Source organism: Schistocerca piceifrons, chromosome 3, assembly GCF_021461385.2.
Source record: "Schistocerca piceifrons isolate TAMUIC-IGC-003096 chromosome 3, iqSchPice1.1, whole genome shotgun sequence".
NCBI lineage: Eukaryota > Metazoa > Arthropoda > Insecta > Orthoptera > Acrididae > Schistocerca > Schistocerca piceifrons.
This window is the reverse complement of record NC_060140.1, coordinates 582,806,215-582,828,671: the sequence shown is the minus strand read 5'-3', so window position 1 is coordinate 582,828,671 and position 22,457 is coordinate 582,806,215. Positions and strand designations below refer to the sequence as shown.

Below are 22,457 nucleotides of genomic sequence, written 5' to 3'. Positions count from 1 at the left end.
AAAATGTTTTAAATAAGATAAATCACACCATTCATTAAACCTATAAATGTAAAATCCCCAAAAACAATGAGCATATCTGTGTAATCACCAATTAGACAGCGTAGCATGCATCAATAAGTATGCTATATTTCAGAGTATATTTCGCAAACCTTTCGGAAATTACTGTAATTGGGCACTTTTCCTAAGGTGAAACACAGTTTAAAACTGTTTATTTATCGTGAAGACAGTACGCTGCAATTTAATGTTATGCTAACCAGTTGTCTTCACTCACCAATTGACGTTACCCAGAGTCGCGATGTTTTGACGTTTGAAGTGGGTGTGGCGCTGTACTGTCGCCGGAGTCGCGTGAAGTTGCGCTGAAGATCTGTGGCGAGTTGTCGTAGTTCTCAGTCGGCCGCTCCGTGGCGCTGCAGGCGGGCGTAGTTGGTAGTTTGGCCGCTAGATGCCGGGTTGGTGCTCGGTGTCTCGAAGTCGCGCTGAAGATCCATGGCGAGTCGTCGTAGTTCTCAGTCGGCCGCTCCGTGGCGCTGCAGGCGGGCGTACCTTGTAGTTCGGCCACTAGATGCCGAGTTGGCGCTCGGTGTCAGTGTAGTGCATCTGCGCCTGACCTACTCCTTGCACAGGTAGTTGGGATGACGTGTGAAATCACCTCGCGGATCGAAGCTCTTTGGCGCAGCTGCTGCACGGGTCTGCGTGACGTCCCTCAACAATTGCGTCGCCACATATATTGTCGCCTGCATAACAGTTTATGGGTCCACTTGAAGTTGGTCGATTTTCACTATTCAAAAAGCAATTTCGGTCATAATATTACTGCTAAACACTTCTTTAAAAGCATCCGTGATGAATTCTTAGTTCGTTTTCCTGTTGTAATGTTCACACGTGTCTTTCTTTGGTGTTCACTTTTCACAGTTTTTCGTGCGGATTTACGCGTTTGCACATTATAACACAGTTTACCGACACAATAACTCTTATCTAATATGGCAAGAAAAAACAGTTTATTCACAATCGTAAGATGCTATTACTTCGTATTGTTCAAAATGCACTGTTTCTTGTCGCGATTTTAAAGTTTATGCTCTGTCTTGATCCGAAATTGAAACATACACTCCTGGAAACTGAAATAAGAACACCGTGAATTCATTGTCCCAGGAAGGGGAAACTTTATTGACACATTCCTGGGGTCAGATACATCACATGATTACACTGACAGAACCACAGGCACATAGACACAGGCAACAGAGCATGCACAATGTCGGCACTTGTACAGTGTATATCCACCTTTCGCAGCAATGCAGGCTGCTATTCTCCCATGGAGACGATCGTAGAGATGCTGGATGTAGTCCTGTGGAACGGCTTGCCATGCCATTTCCACCTGGCGCCTCAGTTGGATCAGCGTTCGTGCTGGACGTGCAGACCGCGTGAGATGACGCTTCATCCAGTCCCAAACATGCTCAATGGGGGACAGATCCGGAGATCTTGCTGGCCAGGGTAGTTGACTTACACCTTCTAGAGAACGTTGGGTGGCACGGGATACATGCGGACGTGCATTGTCCTGTTGGAACAGAAAGTTCCCTTGCCGGTCTAGGAAAGGTAGAACGATGGGTTCGATGACGGTTTGGATGTACCGTGCACTATTCAGTGTCCCCTCGACGATCACCAGTGGTGTACGGCCAGTGTAGGAGATCGCTCCCCACACCATGATGCCGGATGTTGGCCCTGTGTGCCTCGGTTGTATGCAGTCCTGATTGTGGCGCTCACCTGCACGGCGCCAAACACGCATACGACCATCATTGGCACCAAGGCAGAAGCGACTCTCATCGCTGAAGACGACACGTCTCCATTCGTCCCTCCATTCACGCCTGTCGCGACACCACTGGAGGCGGGCTGCACGATGTTGGGGCGTGAGCGGAAGACGGAAGACGGCCTAACGGTGTGCGGGACCGTAGCCCAGCTTCATGGAGACGGTTGCGAATGGTCCTCGCCGATACCCCAGGAGCAACCGTGTCCCTAATTTGCTGGGAATTGGCGGTGCGGTCCCCTACGGCACTGCGTAGGATCCTATGGTCTTGGCGTGCATCCGTGCGTCGCTGCGGTCCGGTCCCAGGTCGACGGACACGTGCACCTTTCGCCGACCACTGGCGACAACATCGATGTACTGTGGAGACCTCACGACCCACGTGTTGAGCAATTCGGCGGTACGTCCACCCGGCCTCCCGCATGCCCACTATATGCCCTCGCTCAAAGTCCGTCAACTGCACATACGGTTCACGTCCACGCTGTCGCGGCATGCTACCAGTGTTAAAGACTGCGATGGAGCTCCGTATGCCACGGCAAACTGGCTGACACTGACGGCAGCGGTGCACAAATGCTGCGCAGCTAGCGCCATTCGACGGCCAACACCGCGGTTCCTGGTGTGTCCGCTGTGCCGTGCGTGTGATCATTGCTTGTACAGCCCTCTCGCAGTGTCCGGAGCAAGTATGGTGGGTCTGACACACCGGTGTCAATGTGTTCTTTTTTCCATTTCCAGGAGTGTATTTTCTCGCGTTAAGCGAGATAACATTATCTATTCTTCTTTACGATTCGTCCGAAGATTGCACTTGTCCTTTCACGGTAAGCCAAGGTGTAACACCTCCGTTTATTTATCCCAACCTGATCTGATCGAATATCAGCCCAATAATTATTATTAATGTGACCGTGTACCTAATGGGGCTGGCAATCAGAATCGACTGCTATGGAAGTTGTTACTTTCCAGTTCGTCCTTCTCAACACTGTAATAATGAAATGTCTGGTAACAAGAAAAAGACCAACACAGTTTCACTAATTATGAATCTATATTCGTCTAAAAAAAAAACACAAAAAGGAGGAGACAGCCACTGCCTTCGTCATACATATCTGATTATGGCTAATCTCAGCACAGGCTTCTTCATTTTCCATTATCGTCACACGCTAATCCATCACTGCATCCAACACTGCATTCCAACACTGCAATCCAAGGGTATGCCGGCGCAGTAGACGCGAAACCAAATATCGTGGTTCTGGTACCGGGAATCGATCCCGAGCCTCCTGGGTGAGAGCCAGGTATCCTTGGTAGTATAGTGGTTAGTATCCCCGCCTGTCACGCGGGAGACCCGGGTTTGATTCCCGGCCAGGGAGCCAAGGTGTAACAACTTCGTTTATTTATCCCGACCTGATCTGATCGAATAGCAGCCCAATAATTATTATTAATGTGACCGTGTACCTAATGGGGCTGGCAATCGGAATTGACTGCTACAGAAGTTGTTACTTTCCAGTTCGTCCTTCTCAACGCTGTAATAATGAAATGTCTGGTAACAAGAAAAACACCAACACAGTTTCACTAATTACGAATCTATATTCATCTAAAAAAAAACACAAAAAGGAGGAGACAGCCACTGCCTTCGTCATACATATCTAATTACGGCTAATCTCAGCACAGGCTTCTTCATTTTCCATTATCGTCACACGCTAATCCATCACTGCATCCAACACTGCATTCCAGCACTGCAATCCAAGGTGATGCCGGCGCGGTAGACGCGAGACCAAATATCGGCCCTAGAAATGTCGCTGTTCACTTTCATAATAATACTTCTTCACTTTCCCGGTATTATTCTAGTACAAAGGGGTCTAACCACGGCGATGGTGACTCCCTTCAGCGTTAAAGCCTTGCATTACAACAACTGGCCTCCACACACCCCTACCCGCATCATGGCACTGCCTCAACTCCACATTCGCTCTCGCAACATGACACTATCGATTGTTCGCCCTATCGACCTGTGCCGACTGCAAATTTATAGTAAGGGGCTACGGACCCCTTACAAGGTTTAGCAGATGGAAACTTTATTTACAGGAATTTAATTTTACAATTGTTCACATTCCCGGTACACAAAATATTGTAGCAGATGCACTATCCCCGTTCTCTCAGCTACAATCAGCAAGAGATCGCAAACAACTTCTGCCAATTTCATTTGGGTGTCATAGCACAAGAGCAGAGTAAAGACAACGTATGGAAAGAAATTAAACACCTTTGGCAAGATAGGAATAATGTTACCATTAGAAACCAATACACTGTACGCAATAAAATTCTGTTTCGCCGCTCTAACCCTGACCGCAACAATTGGTTACTGTGCATTCCTGACGAACTTGTTAACAAATTAATTTGGTATACTCATTTAAGTTACTCACATTATGGAGCCAGAAAATGTTTTCTTATACTGAGACAGAACTGTTATTTTGCGAACATGGAGAAACGTATACGACGAGTTTTAGCGTCATGTAAAATCTGCCAGAAAGCTAAGTCAGACACGACTTCACATATTCCTCCGTTACATCCCATTATACCTGTTAAATTGAGATACATGGCCGCTGTAGACATTTTTGGTCCGATCCCCAGATCTAATAGAGGTTTTTGTTATGTCTTTGTTGCTGTTGAACTCACTTCGAAATTTGTTACCTTCACTCCTTTACGCAAAGTATTGCTAAATCTGTTTCGAATGCATTTGTAAAATATTTTCTATTTCATGTAGGGCATGTATTGAAAGTAATTTCCGACAATGGACCACAATTTCGATCTGCTATATGGACACGAATGTTACGAGCAAGAAACATTTCTCCGATCTATATATCCAAGTATCACTCTTCTTCGAACCCTTGTGAACGACTAATGAAAGAAATTGGTAAACTATGTAGAATATACTGCTATAAAAAACATATTGATTGGGATACACACATACTGTCATTCCAGGATGTAATTAACTCCGTACCAAATGAATCTACTATGTTATCTCCGACTGTTATACTGAAAAATGTTGAACCACCTAACAAAATTAAAGAATTAGTATCCTTTCCTACATCTCGTCGACTACGACACCATGAAATAATTGACATTGCGCTGAACAACATCAAACGTGCCGCAGAGCGCCGGAGAAGACAGCAAAAACAGATTTGTACACGCCGTGACTTTCATATTGGACAGAAGATATTAGTACGCACACATTATTTATCCAACAGAGGAAAGACTAGATGCAGTAAATTTGAGTTTCTATATGCAGGTCCATACAGAATTCGCAGCATTCCTCACCCCAATGTAGTACACGTCGAAACTCTGAGAACCAGAAAAAGTAAAGGCAATCACCATGTCTCCAATATTAAACCCTTCATTGAATGAACATACTTTATGATTTATCACACTGTAATGCCATTTTCTGATTTTTAAATGACCACTTATGCAATTATATTTATATGAACAATTACTAATGATTATCATATTTTTTCTTGGCAAGTGCCCGGCAAGGTAAGGTTAGCAGGTCGCTTTTCTTGTCGTTACACATCAGACCATGCACATTTTTGCAGAAAACTTACATATTTTATGACCAATTATGCAATTCTATCTATGTGACTACTTACTGATGATTATCAAATTTTTTCTTGGCAAGTGCCCAGCAAGGTAAGGTTAGCTGGTCGCTTTTATTGTCGTTATATATCAGACCGAGCATATTTTCCATTTATCATGTATGTATGATTGTTTTCCTGTTTTGTTTCTATGCACTACGAAATCTTTAAGATATAACAAACACCAGTTGACTTTAACATTTTTCCTTATGATATCTCAACATCGTGACTATTTTACATTTTTTTTGCTACTGCATTATGATATTCTGTGTACATTTTTTGCACTTGAAAACTGTCTATGTTTTTGACATAATACGTTTTCTGTCATGCTATGCTGTATGCTTAATTATATCACTAGAAACCAGTTTTTATTTAATGGGTATATGATTTAAATGCAAGATATTAATCCTTATTCATCATTTTCAGAAAGCAATAACGTGTAAAAGGAATAAATTAAGCAAACCACAGTGGATTCCTATGAAATGGGAATTTCACCTTCGGAATGAACGAAATAAAATGGAATACCTTGTGATGAAGAGTAAATGGATCAGAATTAACAAGCATTAACAAGAATATACTATACACATCGTATGATAGCAGTCTTAACTAATTATTTTTCTTTCAGAATACGAGGCGATTGATGCAGGCTGTCAGACAGAACTACACATCTTAGTTTTAGTGTTGAAATATGCTAGAAATAAGAAACGCTATACTATGAATAGTTGTATGAAGTAAATGGTAATATGAATAATGAATAATGAAGTGTCTTTTTTGCAGATGATAATGAATAATGATGAATAGTTATATGAAGAATATGCTAATATGAATAATGAGGTTTTTCTTTGCAGCTGATGATAGCGACGAAGTTATGGTAATATGAATAATGAAATTTTTCTTTGCAGATGGGAATAATGATGAAGTTTATATATTTAATGTTAGTTAAGAAATGCTATGTAGTTATTTAAGTATTTGTTGCAGTTAGTTTTGACAGTATGTCTTATACCGCATGGTATAATGACTGAATGTTTTGGAAAGGACAGCTAGAGTACATACATATTGAGTACACGTTTCAATACCTGTTAATTCGAAGTTCACTACTTTTCAGCATAATATGCATTTCTTCTTTCAGCTGAATAATCCATTTTGTATTTTTTCCAGGAGAAGCTATTCATGAAATTAATGTGCTATAAGCAGTTAGTCATTAAACCTGTTCTAGTACTTGCATTTTTTTTACCCATTTGTGTGTATCATTCATGAATGTGATCACATATACTCTACTTGTTTCATAACCTTGCTACAGCTGACTCATGACGAATGACGTTACTAATCCTTATTTGCAGCAATAAGTCAAAAGCAAATATTTTCATGCCCTAGCAACTAATTATCGATCCCAACGGAATGCAAAAAAATGTATTACCAGTCCCAAATAATGCTACTAGTTTAAGAGATATTTATAGTACTAAATATAATGCAGATTTGTCAGATGTATTGAATCCATTATATCTATGTATTATTGGACCATGGGCCATGGACCTTGAGTAATAGTTGCAGTGTGTTGCATTTTGGATGTGTCCTATGTCACTTGAATGATGAGTTCTGAGTAATACTGAATGATGTTTTCTAACCACAGACCTTGAGTAATAGTTACAATGTATTACATTTTAAATATGTCCTATGTCACTTGAATGATGAGTTCTGAGTAATACTGAATGACGTTTTGTAATAATGCATAAATGCTATGCCAATATTTTCTGTAAATAATATTTTTGTTATACTCTATAAATGCTATGCCAATAATTAACTCTCATTTTGAATGATGACTTCTGAATAATACTGAATAATGTTTTATAAAACAATATGAATACTTTGTAACTGGCCAATGAATGCCACTGTTTCTTATATTTTAAATTTGTCTTATGTCACTTACATGATAAAACTATGTGAATACTTTGTAACTGCCAATGAATGCCACTGTTTCTTATATTTTAAATTTGTCTTATGTCACTTACATGCTATTATATATGAATACCAGCAGCTTGATGCTACCCTCATTAACTTCTGTTTTGAATGATGACTTCTGAACAATGCATAAATATGGTTTGTAACTGGCCAGTGAGTGCCAATATTTAGTGTAATCAGATGACTTATGAATGATGTTCTGTAATACTCCGTACATAGTAAAGAAATGTTTAGTAACTAGGCAATGAGTGCCAACAATTACTCAAATCGGTTAATAGACTAGTGTAATTCTCAATTATGTCTAGCATAAGACTTAATGTCCTTCACCTTCTGACCTAATTACCAGAAATTACTGCAATATCCGTTTGTCCTGTCTATCCTCATGATCATGGAGCACTATATTTGGTTTTTGCACTAAGTCTACATTGATGTACCTTACAAGAATGTGGTGTTGACACATCATGCTGTCCACCACCTTGAACGATGGAGATGTTATTATGGTCCCACTGTTTGGTGTACCTAATGTACTACCAAAATGATAACATTGAATATTAATACAGCATTTCAGTGTCTTGGCTACACTGATTAGTACTTCAGGGGAGAGAACGTCAGATTGTCTCACTTGGTGTTGTGCTTCTGTAGAAAGATATGGACTTTCAGTGCAGCTACGTGCAACCTACTGTGCTACAACCATGATGCAATCCTTCCCTTTCCTTTCCTAGTTCTTATAAAATGGTAAATATATATACAGTGCGTGTGCACTTTATGTCATTTATTAATATGTTATGTACTCATTGCGTATCCTAGTTCTTGTAAAATGGTAAAAAAATATATACAGTGCATGTGCACTTTATGTCATTTATTAATATGTTTTGTACTCATTGCATATGCTAGTTCTTGTAAAATGGTAAAAAAATATATACAGTGCGTGTGCACTTTATATCATTTATTAATAGGTTTTGTACTCATTGTGTATCCTAGTTCTTGTAAAATTGTAAAAAATATATACAGTGCGTGTGCACTTTATGTCATTTGTTAATGTGTTTTGTACTCATTGTGTATACATTTTGTCATTGCTTGATATGTTCTGTACTCAGTGCATGTGCACTCTATTTCATTTCATGTTCTGCACTTATATATATATATATGTATATACACTGTGTCTGTAAACTTAGTTAATTAAGTAGATTTTAGAAAAAAGTTTTTGCTCATGGCAAGTCCAATTGACTCACCATCGCTGCCAAATTTTTGCCCCCCCCCCCCCCCCCAGTGGAGGGTTATGTAAGAGGTCCGAGGTTACAAACTATTCTTTCCAACCAATTTTTCCAATTATTCAAGCAACTATTATTCAGTGTCCATTCTGCATATACCTATTCACCACTGTGGTGTGAGTCACTGTCTACATAGACTGCAAAGTCAGTTTTGGGTACACAGAGTGCATTTGTGACACACAGTATTAGCAAAAAATGTGTATTTTGAATTATTTGTACAATGGACAATTGATATACATTAACAAATCTTATTCAAGTTTCACTCAAATTGAATTTTCGTAATTTACAAGTTTTGACTGGATTGGTTTAACCAGGGAGATAGAAAAAGAAAAAAAGGAAAACCAGCAGTCTAAGCCCTCTGTTGCCTGCACCGAAACAAAGTTTATTGTGTGGTTTCCCCTTCATTCTAGTAAGGCCAGCCAATACTCTTCAAGAGAATTAGGAGGCCCTTTGCTAGGTCTTTGTTAGTCTCAACCTCTTCAGGCATTTCTGACTCAAATATTCTGTGTATTATTTTGCCTCTAGTGCCTCACATTGGGAGATTAAGTGTGGTACGGTTTCATCTCCTACACCACACAGTCTGAATTTATGAGTTTCCTTCTGTGTACCCTTTGTGTGTCAAGTGTTCCTTAAAGTTTTCATGGCCAGACATTAGGCCTACCATGAGTTTACTCTGCTTCTCTTTGTGCCCAAAATTGCAGAACTTACTTTAAAACATAATTTTGGCATCATTAGTTTGCCATGTTTTTGTTTTTGGATTTCAGTTCAGTATTCTATATGCTATCTCCTGACCAAGCTACGTCGTTCCCCAGTGATTGAGACAAGTTCTGGTCCAACAAATCGAATTGTCAACCCTGCCTTGGCCAGCCTATTTGCTTGTTCATTTTCACCGATTCCCGAATGTCTAGGGACCAGTTCGTCTTGTTGCTTTCCCCTACGCTCATCACGGATTCACAGCACTCTACGACGATTGTTTTCCTTGTTGCATGGGCTGATAGAGATTTCAGAGCTAGCTGGCTGCCTGAATGAATATAGATATTGTACCATGAGCCTCGTACCAACTACATAGATTCTACTCAGCGCACACACTGATAGCGACTACCTCTGCCTGGAATATCATAGCCAACTTCTCTAGAGAGATTTTACTCTCTTGTCTTGGCTGTACAGCACCTGGCTTTGTTTTCATCCCACCAGTAAACCCAACTATGTGTCCTGAACAGTACCATGCTTCATTTTTTTCTCTGGTCCATATTTCCAGTTCTTGCACTGGAAGGGTTGTGAAGCAGATGCAAGCTGTTGTATAGTCAGCCAGCATATCTATATCTACATTATATCTGCAAGCCATCTTGCCGTGTGTGGTCGAGGGTACTTTGTGTACTATTGTACTTCCCATCCCTCCCTGTTCCAGTAGCGATTAGTTCACAGGGAGAACGACTGCCAGTAAGCCACTGCGTGGATTCGAATGTATATAATTTTATCTTAATTGTCTTTTCGTGACATGTATGTAGAAGGAAGCAATATACTTGATGCCTCATCTAGGAATGTACCCTGGCCTGGGGTGGCCAAGCGGTTCTAGGCGCTACAGTCTGGAACCGCGTGACCGCTACGGTCGCAGGTTCTAATCCTGCCTCGGGCATGGGTGTGTGTGACGTCCTTCGGTTAGTTAGGTTTAAGTAGTTCTAAGTTCTAGGGGACTGATGACCTTAGAAGTTAAGTCCCATAGTGCTCAGAGCCAATTTAGGACTGTACACTCTTGGAACTTTAACAGTAATCCATACCGTGATGCACAGAACGCCTCTCTTGCAGTGTCTGCTACTGCACTTGGTTGATCATCTCTGTGACACTTTGGTGCTTACTAAATGAACCTGTGATGAAAAATTTTGCTCTTTTTTGGATCTTCTCTATTTCCTTTATCAATTCTATCTCATAGGGATCTCACACTGAAGAGCAATATTCAAGTACTAGTCGATCGTGTGTTTTGTGAGTTACTTCCTTTGTAGATCACTGCATTTGCTGAGGATTCTTCCAGTGAATCTCAGTCTGGCATCTGCCTTACTCACGATTCGTCCCATACACATACCCCTCATATTTTGTGGAAGTATCTGCTTCCAGTGATTGTTCTGCAGTTGTGTAATCACACAATAAAGGATCTTTCCGTCTATGTATTCACTATTCGTTACATTTGTTTACGTCGAGGGTCAATTGCTATTTCCTGCACCAAGCGTCGATCCTCTGCGTGTCTTCCTCCATTTCGCAATTTTCTAGCATCATGACTTCTCTGTATGCAACGTCATCTGCGAAAATCTCATGGAACTTCCGACGTTATATACTAGCTTATTCGCAAATATTGTGAAAAGTAACGGTTCTATAACTCTTCCTTGGGGCACACTCGAAGTTTCTTTTACGTCTGAATACTTCTCTCCATTCAGAATGACCTGCTGTGTTCTGCTTGATGGAAAATCTTCAGCAATCACACAGTTGCTCTGATTTACGTACGCTCACATTTTTTTCATTAGGCAACTGTGCGGAACTGTGTCGATTGCATTCCGGAGGTCAAGGAAAACGGCTTCTACCTGAGCGCTTGTATCTACTGATTTCTGGGTCTCGTGGACGAACAAGGCTACCTGAGTTTCACACGATGAATGTCTTTAGAACCCATATTGGTTCTTACGGAAGAGATTTTTGGCCTCCAGAAATGTCATAATAACGATCATAAAACATGTTCAAAAACTCTACAACTGACCGACCTGAGAGGACTACAGTTTTTTGTGCCTGTTCATCTACATCTACATGATTACCTTGCATTTCACAAGTAAGTGCTTGGCAGAGAGTTCGAAGAACCATTGTCTACCGTTCCACTCTCGAATGGGGCGCTGGAAAAATGAGCACATAAATCTTTCTGTATGAGCTTTGATTTCTCTTATTTTGTCATGATGATCATTTCTTCCTATGTAGATGGACACGAACAGAATATTTTCTCAATTGGAAGAAAAAGCTGATGACTGGAGCTTCACGAGAGGATGCTGCCGCAAAGAATGATTGCCACACCAGTGCCCATAGCACTCTCTCCCCTACTTCGCGATAAATCCAAATGTGCTGCCCTGACTTGAACTCTTTAAATGTCCTCCATCAGTCCCATCAGATGTGAATCTCACACCACACATCAATACTTCAGAAGAGGATGCACAAGAGTGGTGTAAGCAGTCTCTTTAATAGACCTCTTGCATTTTCTAAGCGTTCTGCCAATAAATCACAGTCTTTGGTTTGCTACACCCACAACATTATCTACGTGATCGTTCCAATTTAAGTTATTCGTAACTGTAATCCCTAAGTATCTAGTTGAATTTACATCATTTAGATTTGTGTGATTTATCATGTAACCGAAATTTATTGGATTTCTTTTCGTACTCATGTATACGATTTCACTCTTTTTATTATTTAAAGCCAGCTGCAACTTTTCGCACCGTACAGATATCTTTTTCTAAATCATTTTCCAATGGGTTTTGATCATATGATAATTTTACAAGACGATAAATGACAGAAGCATCTGCAAACAATCTAAGAGGGCTGCTCAGATTAGCTCCTATGTCGTTCATGTAGACTAGAGGGCCTACAACACTGCATAGTGGAACGTCAGATGTTACTTCTGTTTTACTCTATGACTTTTCGTCAGTTACTAAGAACTGTGACCTATCTGACAGGAAATCAAGTATCCAGCCGTGCAACTAAGGCAGTACTCTGATTAGAAGACGCTTGTGAAGAACAGTGTCAAAAGCCAAGTTAAAATCTAAAAACAAGGAATCGGTTTAACATCCCCTTGTCGATAGCACTCATTACTTCATGAGAATAAAGAGCTAGTTGTGTTTCACAAGAACGATAACTCCAGAATCTGTGCTGCCTGTTTGTCAATAAATCGTTGTCTTCGAGGTACAACAATACGGGAATTGTGAGTCCCCCTTGATGCAAAACAATGTGTTATTTGTTTACTTATTTATTCCCCAAACTAGTTTCAGCTACAAATATCCCCATCATAAGTGGGTGCTTAAAATCTTACATATTGTACGTTATGGCAGGTTTTAAGAGTTGTCGCTGAAACTAGTTTGGGGAATAAAGAAGTAAACAAATAACAATGTGTGTTGCATCGACGGGGACACACAATTCCCATATTGGAAGAGTTCCAAGATAGAGTTATTCTTTGTGGTAATTCATAATGCTCGAACACAGTACATGTTCCAAAATCCTACCGCAAATCTACGCTAGTGATACATGTCTGTAATTCATCAGATTACTCCTATTTTCTTTTTTGGATATTCGTGTGACCTGTGCAACTTTTCAGTCTTTAGTTATGGGCCTCTCGACGAGCGAGCAGTTGTATATGACTGCTTTGTATGGAGCTATTGCACCAGCATACTCTGAAAGAAAGCTAATTAGTATACAACCTGTACCGGAGGTTTTGCCTTCGCCACAACGAGCATATCTATTGTTCATGTTGGCAACTGTTTTAGATTCGATTTCCGGAATATTTACTTCGTTTTCTTTGGTGAAGAAGTTTCGGAGAACCGTGTTTAGTTACCCATCTTGTGAACTTTTATCATCTTATTTTCAGTTTAATAGTGAACTTTACGAGCAAATTGACGGTGTTGCCATGGGAAGCCCCCTCTCCCTTCTGGTAGCTAATTTATTCATGGAAGACTTCGAGGACAAGGCACTGGACTCGGCATGTTTTAAACCTACGATCTTCTGGAGGTACGTGGACGACACATTCGTGGTATGGCCCTATGGTATGGATAAATTACATCGATTTATTGAGCATTTGAATTCCATCCAGGCTAGCATTAAATTTACTATGGAAATAGAAAAAGACGCCTGCCTCCCCTTTTTGGATGTTGTCGTTCGCCGTAAAAGTTATGGCACATTAGGACATGCCGTATATCGGAAACCAATGCACACAAATCTATATCTTCATGCCAGTAGATGCCATCACCCTTCACAGACCATGGGTGTCCTTAAGACCTTAGTGCATCGGGCGCACTGTATATCCGATAAAGACAATTTGCAAGGAGAGCTAACATACCTCAAGAGCATTTTTAAATCGAATGGATATTCTCCGCAACAAATTCGTAGAGCTTTCGATGCAAAACCTAAAAAGCAGATATGTGATGGGAAAGAAGATAGTAATTTCTTCAGATCTAGTGCGTTTTTGCCCTGTGTGGGTGCTCTTTCTTCTAAGATAGGCCGTATTCTTGAGAAACACTGTGTTCAGGTGATTTTCCTGCCCCCCACGAAGATTGCGGCTTTACTCGGCTCTGTGAAGGACGATTTACTGCTTCGTAAGGCGGGTGTGTACCAGATTACTTGCGGAAATTATGAGCAGTCATACATAGGTCAAACAACACGCACCGTTCATGAGAGGTGTGTGGAGCACCAAAGATACACACGCTTATTACAACCAGACAAGTCAGCTGTGGCCGAACATTGTATTGATACGGGTCATTCCATGAATTACAGTGATGTGAAGATTTTAACATCCACCTCTTCTTTTTGGGAATCTATATTCAAGGAAGCTATAGAAATTCGATTAGCCAACAATTTAATAAACAGAGATAATGGTTTTAATTTGAAGAAAGCATGGAATCCGGCTCTTGGAGTAATTAAATTGCAGAGAAGTCGTCATCGTGTCACCACCGCCGATCAAACATCGATAAGCAAATCGAATGTCTGTACGCCTTCGCCACAGGCGGCGCATGTGTAAGCGTATGTCTCTGCCGCCGACCAGCATCTGTGACCTGCATGCGCAGTACCGCCGCGGTGGAGCATATAGGGCGGCGCTTGGCACATTGTCGCCAGTCTTGTGACTCGCTCTGAAGATGACCGGACGATACGCGGCCGAAATATCAGTAGAAGAAATTTTATTTGCGCGGCTGCATGCCCGAAATTTAATGGATTATTCATTACGCCGCGAGAAGTTGAAAATGGACATCACCGTAGTTTGCACTCATTGAAGATATTGATTGCATATTGCCTCTGACATACTTTACATATGACCAGAAGTTCTTTTGGTTTACTGCCAGACGTCGAGACAGAATTGTATTGTGGAAATTAAATTAAATCAATAGCTTCTCGCATTGGAGTTCATGCTAAATTTCGAGTTTCTGTATAATCTCACTAATCTTGGGAATTTTGTGTTCTTTTAAATTTGGGATGCTTTCTTCAGTTGCTTCTGCGACAGTGTTCATAATAGACGTAAAACAGGCTTTGACATCGCGTAAATTACAATTATCGAGTGTAATAATTAGGATACGAAATTTTTAACATTTTTGTGAAAACTTCATTTTTGAATATTCATGTATCATGGCCGAAAAGTATATGCCCATTGTTAATAGCAATAGCGAAAACGCAATCAACCAAGATGGCACAGAATTACGTGATCGAACAGTTGAAGTTCAGGCGCCACGCATGCCTACTGCAGAAAGTTTAAGCAGGTTAGAGATCAGTGTCGCAGTTGTGACAAATGATAGCGACACTCCACAGCAGAATAACCTTGATGACACACTGTTTACCACTGATGAGACAATGTCAGGCATCTCCCAGAGCGACATACCACTCATGGATGAAACATTTGAGAGCGATTCCAATATGAATTTTGACAACAGGCATTTTGTCAAGCATCTCCCAGAGCGACATACCACTCATGGATGAAACATTTGAGAGCGATTCCAATACGAATTTTGACAACACAATACAAACACCGCTTGGTCACAACACAAACATTAACTTGGAAAGGACAGCTGACAGCAACCAAAGTAGTACAACGAATGCACTGCTATGGCAATTATTATCTAATATAACACGAAATTAGACAGCATCAATACAAGTTTCAGTGATATGATACAAGATATTAACATGGTAAAACAGCAACAAAACACTGTTACACAAGATCTAAATACAACCAAACAGAATAAAAACAAATATTCAAGGATTTGCAAGAAACAATCCCACAGAAGTTCGATGACTTAGCCAAAAATTTTCGCTCTGAAATCGATGAAAAATTGAATGATATGAAAAAAACAAGTAAAGCATGAAGTACTTTCTGAAGTTAACGGCAATATTACAGAGTTAAAACAGAAGGTAGATTCTTTTAATGACTATCATGATCTAGTAGAGCAACAGATAAAGAAAATCATGGATACAAACACAAACATTGAAGCCTCGCAAAACCAGTTGCGTTCAACAGTAAACAAGGTAACCACTGTAGTTAAAAAACTAAATAAAGACTATGAAGGTGTACCGTTAGCTGTATAAGAGCTTACTTTAAGAGTAGCAACATTAGAAGTTGACTCAGCATGTGCTAAGAAGGCTAGAGAGAAGATCAATGAAAATCTGAGTGATATCATTAGACAAGCTGAACCAGGTACGTTAAATAAGGGTAATACCACTGCAGAGAAGTTAGTAACCGATTGTAAACTATACACAGATGTAGTAGAAAGGCTATTCAGAAAAAAGAAAATGAAATTATGAACAAGGTAAGGATAAACCTACAAGCCGTGGAAGATAGGATCCGCAATCTTTTAGAAGAAAACGTTACCGGACCGCGAAATAGGCACGTAAATAAAACACAGGTTACAGTGAACAAACCACAACCTGTCGGTATTTATCCAAAAATTATAAGGAGTCCCAAAGCAGGTACCATGACAGTTGTAGAGTGCAAAATGTAAACATACCCACAACCCCAACACCTAAACATTAACCAACTGGAATACAGGCAACTACAATAACCAGATAAATATGACTGAAAATACAACGCGCCTATCAACTATTACGGAGATGAAGGTTTTCTGAGACAACGACAGTTTCCTACATTCACTACTGAAGGTAAACGAATGAATCCAGTAGTATTTATCAGTGATTTTCGTCATGTATTTCAAATAGCTGGACGGAAGCACAAAAAATCAGATTTGTCGTGGGATACACGCAAGGTGACGTTCTTTTATGGGCAACTGAAGTGGCCGAACATTGCACCACTTATTTCGAATTTGAACGAGCTATTCTAAACAAATACTGGTCTGAGGCATTGCAAGAAAGACTCAGATGTGAGGTTTTCAATCTCGCACCATTCAATGGCAAATACGGTAGCCTATGTGGATACTTTGAAAAATACCTGAACAAGACACACTACTGGACGAACCCAATATCACAGGCAGACGTGTTAAAAATTTTGGAAAGTCTTTTATCATCGCACATTAGAGAAAATTAGTCACAACACCAAAGCACGACACTTAATCTATGAGGAAAGAACTGCACCCAATAGAGCAACAGAAAATCAGGCAAAACAACAACATAGTTATGTAAATCAGTCAATAAAACGTAATCCACGCACACAGTAAGGATGATGCGCACAACAACAAAGTTACATACCCAGAGGTAGTAGTAGGTGTAGTAATAGTGGTAGTAGTTTTATTCATCCGTAGATCTCTTTAACAAGGATATAGGACTCTCAAAGTATTTACAAATTTAGATCAATTTAAATTATGCTAATTCGTTTACACATGTATTTACAGCCTTCTAGTTAGAGACAATCATTAGATTTACTTCTGGTATACAATACTTTTTTTTACAAATAACTTATTAAATAATGTAATGCCACATTGTTCACTCATATATCACTATTAGTCACTGCACACACATACACACATTGTTTCATAACACTTCACTCTCTCTGTCTCTCTCTCTCTCTCTCTCTCTCTCTCTCTCTCTCTCTCTCTCTCTCACACACACACACACACACACACACACACACACACACACACACTGGTGATCTCTGGGTCATTTTCTGTATTGCAACATCCCATTTCCTATCCTCAAAAACTGAGTCAGCATCCCATTCTCAGAAAGAGAAAGAGGTGTTAGTATTGTGCTATACATAGCTTGGGAGTAAGTATTTCTAGAAAGGGGTAAGTATTTCTAGAAAGGAAGAAAAGAAGGAAAAAAAACATAAAGTGAAGGTGTTATGTGGAATGTTGGATATTTTATAATCATTATCATTATTATTATTATTTATTTGTATAACATTTTTTTACCAAACCCCTTCTCTGTTTTAGCTAAGTAATCCTTCGATGTATAAAATGTATTGCATAACAGGTACTTTTAGCTGCCTTTTTAAATAATTTTTGCAATTTCTTTAATCATTTTAGGTAATTGATTATGCAGTTTTATTCCTTCGTAGGAAATGCTGTTTTGAGTTTTACGTTTATTTTCTCTAGGCAAATGTAAGTTGAGTCTATCTCTTCTTGCATGATCATGGACAGAGCTGTTTGTGCAGTAATTACCAATGTCATTTTTGATGTGTACAACTGACTGGTAAATGTATTCACATGGAGCACTTAAAACCCTAGTTTTTTTAACAGATCTTTACAGTCAGCTCGACTACTGTTTTCGGTTATTACTCTTATAGCTCTTTTCTGGAGTTTGGAAATTGTTCATATTGTGTGCATTTGTTCCCCAAAAAAAGCATGCCTCAGCTAACAATTGAGTGTACATATGAATAGTATTTAACTAAAAGACACTGCATGTTACACACTGATAATATAATTCTAAGGGCATAACATGCTGATAACATTCTATTTGCAAGTACCTTTGTGTGTTCACATCACTTCAACTGAGAATCAGCATTCATTCCTAGAAATTTTACATTTGTTACACAGTCTATAGAGGTGCCATCTACATTTAATTTGACACCATCATTTTACCTCTTCAAACTGAAAGTCATGGCATTAGTTTTCTTTATGTTTGATATCACTTTATTGCTTATTGATCAATCGTAAACTTCCTTGAGAGTTTCATTTGCTTTCTCTTGTTTCCTCAGTGACTATAATATTGCTGTCATTAGCGAAGAGAATTTTTGCAGCATGAGTAATAATATTGGGAAAGTTATTGATGTATATCAGGAATGGTATTGGCCCTAATATGCTACCTTGCAGAATCCCTATATTAACGTATCTTGGGTCTGAGAAGTGTTTTACCAAATGTTTAGATCTATTTGTACCCTATCTGCTACGTGTGATCGAACCCAGTCATTAGGTACCCCTAATGCTTCTAATTTATTTAATAGAATCTTGTGGTCGACTGTATCAAACACCTTAGAAAGATCAAAAATATGCCTGTGACTCACTCATCTTTATCAAGAGCATCAAGTACAACTTTTGTGAATTCTACTATGGCTGATTCCGTATTTTTGCCACTTCAGAAACCAAACAGTGATTTGCTTAAAAGATTGTATTTATTCAGGTAATTCATTAATCTGTCTTTCATAATTGCTTCTATTATTTTTGAGGATGCTGACAACAGGGATATCAGCTGTAATCTTCTATGTCTTCTGCATTACCTTTATTAAGCAGAGGTACAACTCTTGCCTGTTTTAACTGCTCTGGAAATGTCCCTGAAGTGAAGGATTCATTTATTATATTTGTTAGGGGGCCTTGTATAATCCCTATGCACTGTTTCAGTACACACATTGGTACTTCATCTAAGTCTACTGACTTTTTATTTTTTAGTTTTTGAATTGTTTTATTGACTTCATTCTCTGTGGTTGGAAGTAACATCATTGTAGTTAGTGCAACATTTTTTACAGGTGTTATATTTATTTGGGGGAATTTTTGCTGTAACTTCTCTGCAATACTTGAAAAATGCTCGTTTACATAGTTTGCTAAGTGCTGTGGATAATTTATTACTTTATCCCCCTCCCTTAGCAGTATGTTATTCTGTGATAGTTTGCCTCTCCCCATTTCCTTTTTTATATCATCCCAGACTGCTTTGCTTCTATTCTCTGTATTATATATTGTTTTGTCATTAAATGACTTTTTTGCAGCAATCAACGCCTTCCTATAGATCTTTATGTATCTATGATAGAAATATAAGAATTCTGGATCATTGCGAATATTTTTCATGAAAATGAGGTGTTTAAGTGTTTGGGAGGACTTCTCAGTACTTGCTGTTATCCATCTGTTTTTGTGAGATGTTGATACTGACATGCATACTTTTGAAAATGCCTTTTCAGAGTTCAATTTAAACAATGTGGAGAATTTAGAGAATTTCATATTCACATTGGTCTCCTTATACACTTCATTCCAGCTTTGTTATTCTAGTTATTTTGAAAAATCTTTTATTTTGATTTCTGATAGATGTCGTTTGTAGGCTTGTAGTTTAGGGAATGATTCTATGACTGACTTTACTGTTGTTACTTGACAGAGATGGTCTGATGGTTAGAGATCTTTTACAGCTACATCACATTTTTCCCTGTCCATATTTGTTTCCGCAAGGTCAATTACTGATGAAGTTGCTGTGGTAACCCTTAATGCACTATTGACCAACAGGGACATGCCAAAACTTTGGAGGATGTTTATGAAGGTGCTGCTGGATTCATTTATGATGTAGCGTTGATGTTAATGTCCCCACACAGGATTATGTTGACCTTTGTCTATATCTAGAACTTCTGTTAATTTATTGAAAAAAGTTTCCACATTACCACTGGGTGATCCAAACACACACAAAATGATTAATTTCTTGGTGATATAAAGCCCTTTTAATTCAATAGCTGATATTTCAAAGTATTTGTCTTCACTTATTGTACTGAGGTCATGTCTTGATTTGAACTGTGGTCCTTTTCTGATATAAATGCATGATCCTCCACCCCTTGAAGTAGTTCTGCAGTAAGAATTTGCCTTTTCATACATGATAATACCTCATGTTGGATTTCTGTGTCTTTACACCAGTGCTCAGTAATACAAACTACTGTGCAGTTCAAAGACTGTAGCTCAGCTTCTAATAGTGGTATTTTATTTTTTATTGATTGCATGTTTTGATGGAGGATTGTTAAATCTGTGAAATGTCCCATGTTACTCTTTCCAGTGGTTCGTTTTTCTTTGTGACATCTGGTATATATGATATTTGAGGTGTTAAAATCAGTCTTGTGAGTGATTGTTCCAGTATTTTTTAAAGAGCTGGAGATACTCTCTAGGCAGGGGAACCTGTTATCTGGATTTATCCTAAAAAAGAACTACTTTTCCTACCTATTGCATGGGGGCCTAAGTAAATAAATTTGAAAATACTTTTGGATTTTTAGTAGCTGTGTGTCCGATTACGCTGTGTCTCGTAAACGGTTGGCCCTGACTAGTATTATTACGCAATCTGACTGCATGAAACAACAACAAAGAATGAAATGAAAATTTCAGTTAATACAATTAATTAATTAAGTCCCCAGCAACTATGAAACCTACGAAACCAAAGCACAAGTGTAGCTGTTCTGTATGTGGTAGTATGACTCAACGCACAACTGGCACGGTTCTTCTTCAACAAGACAAGAATTTTAAATACCAATTATACTGACGTGATAAAAGAAAATTAGAACAACTATAATTACGCAAGAAAACCAGAATTACACTCTAATACAAGAACACAAGCCAGATGCTTTGTTGACTGAACCTGTAATGATGCATTATTTGAGACACACAAATAATAAAAGAACATAGTGGTTTTTACCTTCATATATATTGACGAAATGCACTCTGATCATTACAATATCTTCATTAGAATAACATCTGCTATCTCTCCCATCAAATAACTGCATAAAATATGGAACAAACACTCCCTACTACCACATATCCATTCCGACTTCACGACAAGCAGTGCCCACCACAAATTCTCGGCAAGAACTGCCTGCCGCTACCTCTCAATAATCACTCTCTGCTACAACATCTCAACACAGACTACCACGAGCTCTGGACAAGCACTGACTTCTACGAGCTCTCGACAAGCACTGACTTCTACGAGCTCTCGACAAGCACTGTGGAGGCGGCTTAATAATACTCTTTGGCGCAATCTCTGGCGCAGTGGCTCAGTGTAGCCACCTTTCATATGCCCCTCCTCCACAGGCCAGAATTTGATGGTATTTTTGCCAGCATTGGTGGTGAAAATACCACCAAATTCGTCCAGAAAAATACAGACAAAAATAAAAGATAATATTAATACCTAAATATCACATAATTAGTTAAAATTTTGGCTTTGCACTGACCTTTCAATAACCTAATATATAAAATACAGTAGGCAATACAAATTCTTTTCATACATGTGGCTTTACATAATAGTTTACACAATACATAAAAAATCAGTTTATACAAATGTTCACATAAAATACTTTTAATGATTCAAAAAAAAAAACAAATAGTTGATAATTCCAGCCCAGCAATGGTCAACAGGTGCAAACACCAACAAGTGACATCATTTCAGCAGAAACAGTCCATCAGTTGCACCCAGCAATCTTGAGCAGGTGCAGACACCAACAAGAGACATCATTTCAGTAGAAACAGTTCTAACAGTGGCACCCAGCAATGTTGAGTAGGTGCAGACACCAACAAGTGACTTCATTTCAGTAGAAGCAGTCCATCAGTTGCACCCAGCAATGTTGAGCAGGTGCAGACACCAAGTGACATCATTTCAGTAGAAGCAGTCCATCAGTTGCACCCTGCAATGTTGAGCAGGTGCAGACACCAACAAGTGACATCATTTCAGTAGAAGCAGTCCATCAGTTGCACCCAGCAATGTTGAGCAGGTGCAGACACCAACAAGTGACATCATTTCAGTAGAGGCAGTCCATTAGTTGCACCCAACAATGTTGAGCAGGTGCAGACACCAACAAGTGACATCATTTCAGTAGAAGCAGTCCATCAGTTGCACCCAGCAATGTTGAGTAGGTGCAGATAGCAAGAAGTAACATCATTTCAGTAGAAACAGTTCTAACAGTGGCACCCAGCAATGTTGAGTAGGTGCCGA

General features: G+C 39.3%; 1 non-coding gene across 1 annotated transcript; it reads left to right on the top strand.

Annotated features, from left to right (window-relative positions):
- The first annotated feature begins 3,078 nt into the window (after positions 1-3,078).
- Trnad-guc lies at positions 3,079-3,150 on the top strand. Its single transcript has one exon. It is a non-coding gene; the product is annotated as a tRNA-Asp (tRNA).
- The last annotated feature ends 19,307 nt before the right edge of the window (positions 3,151-22,457 follow it).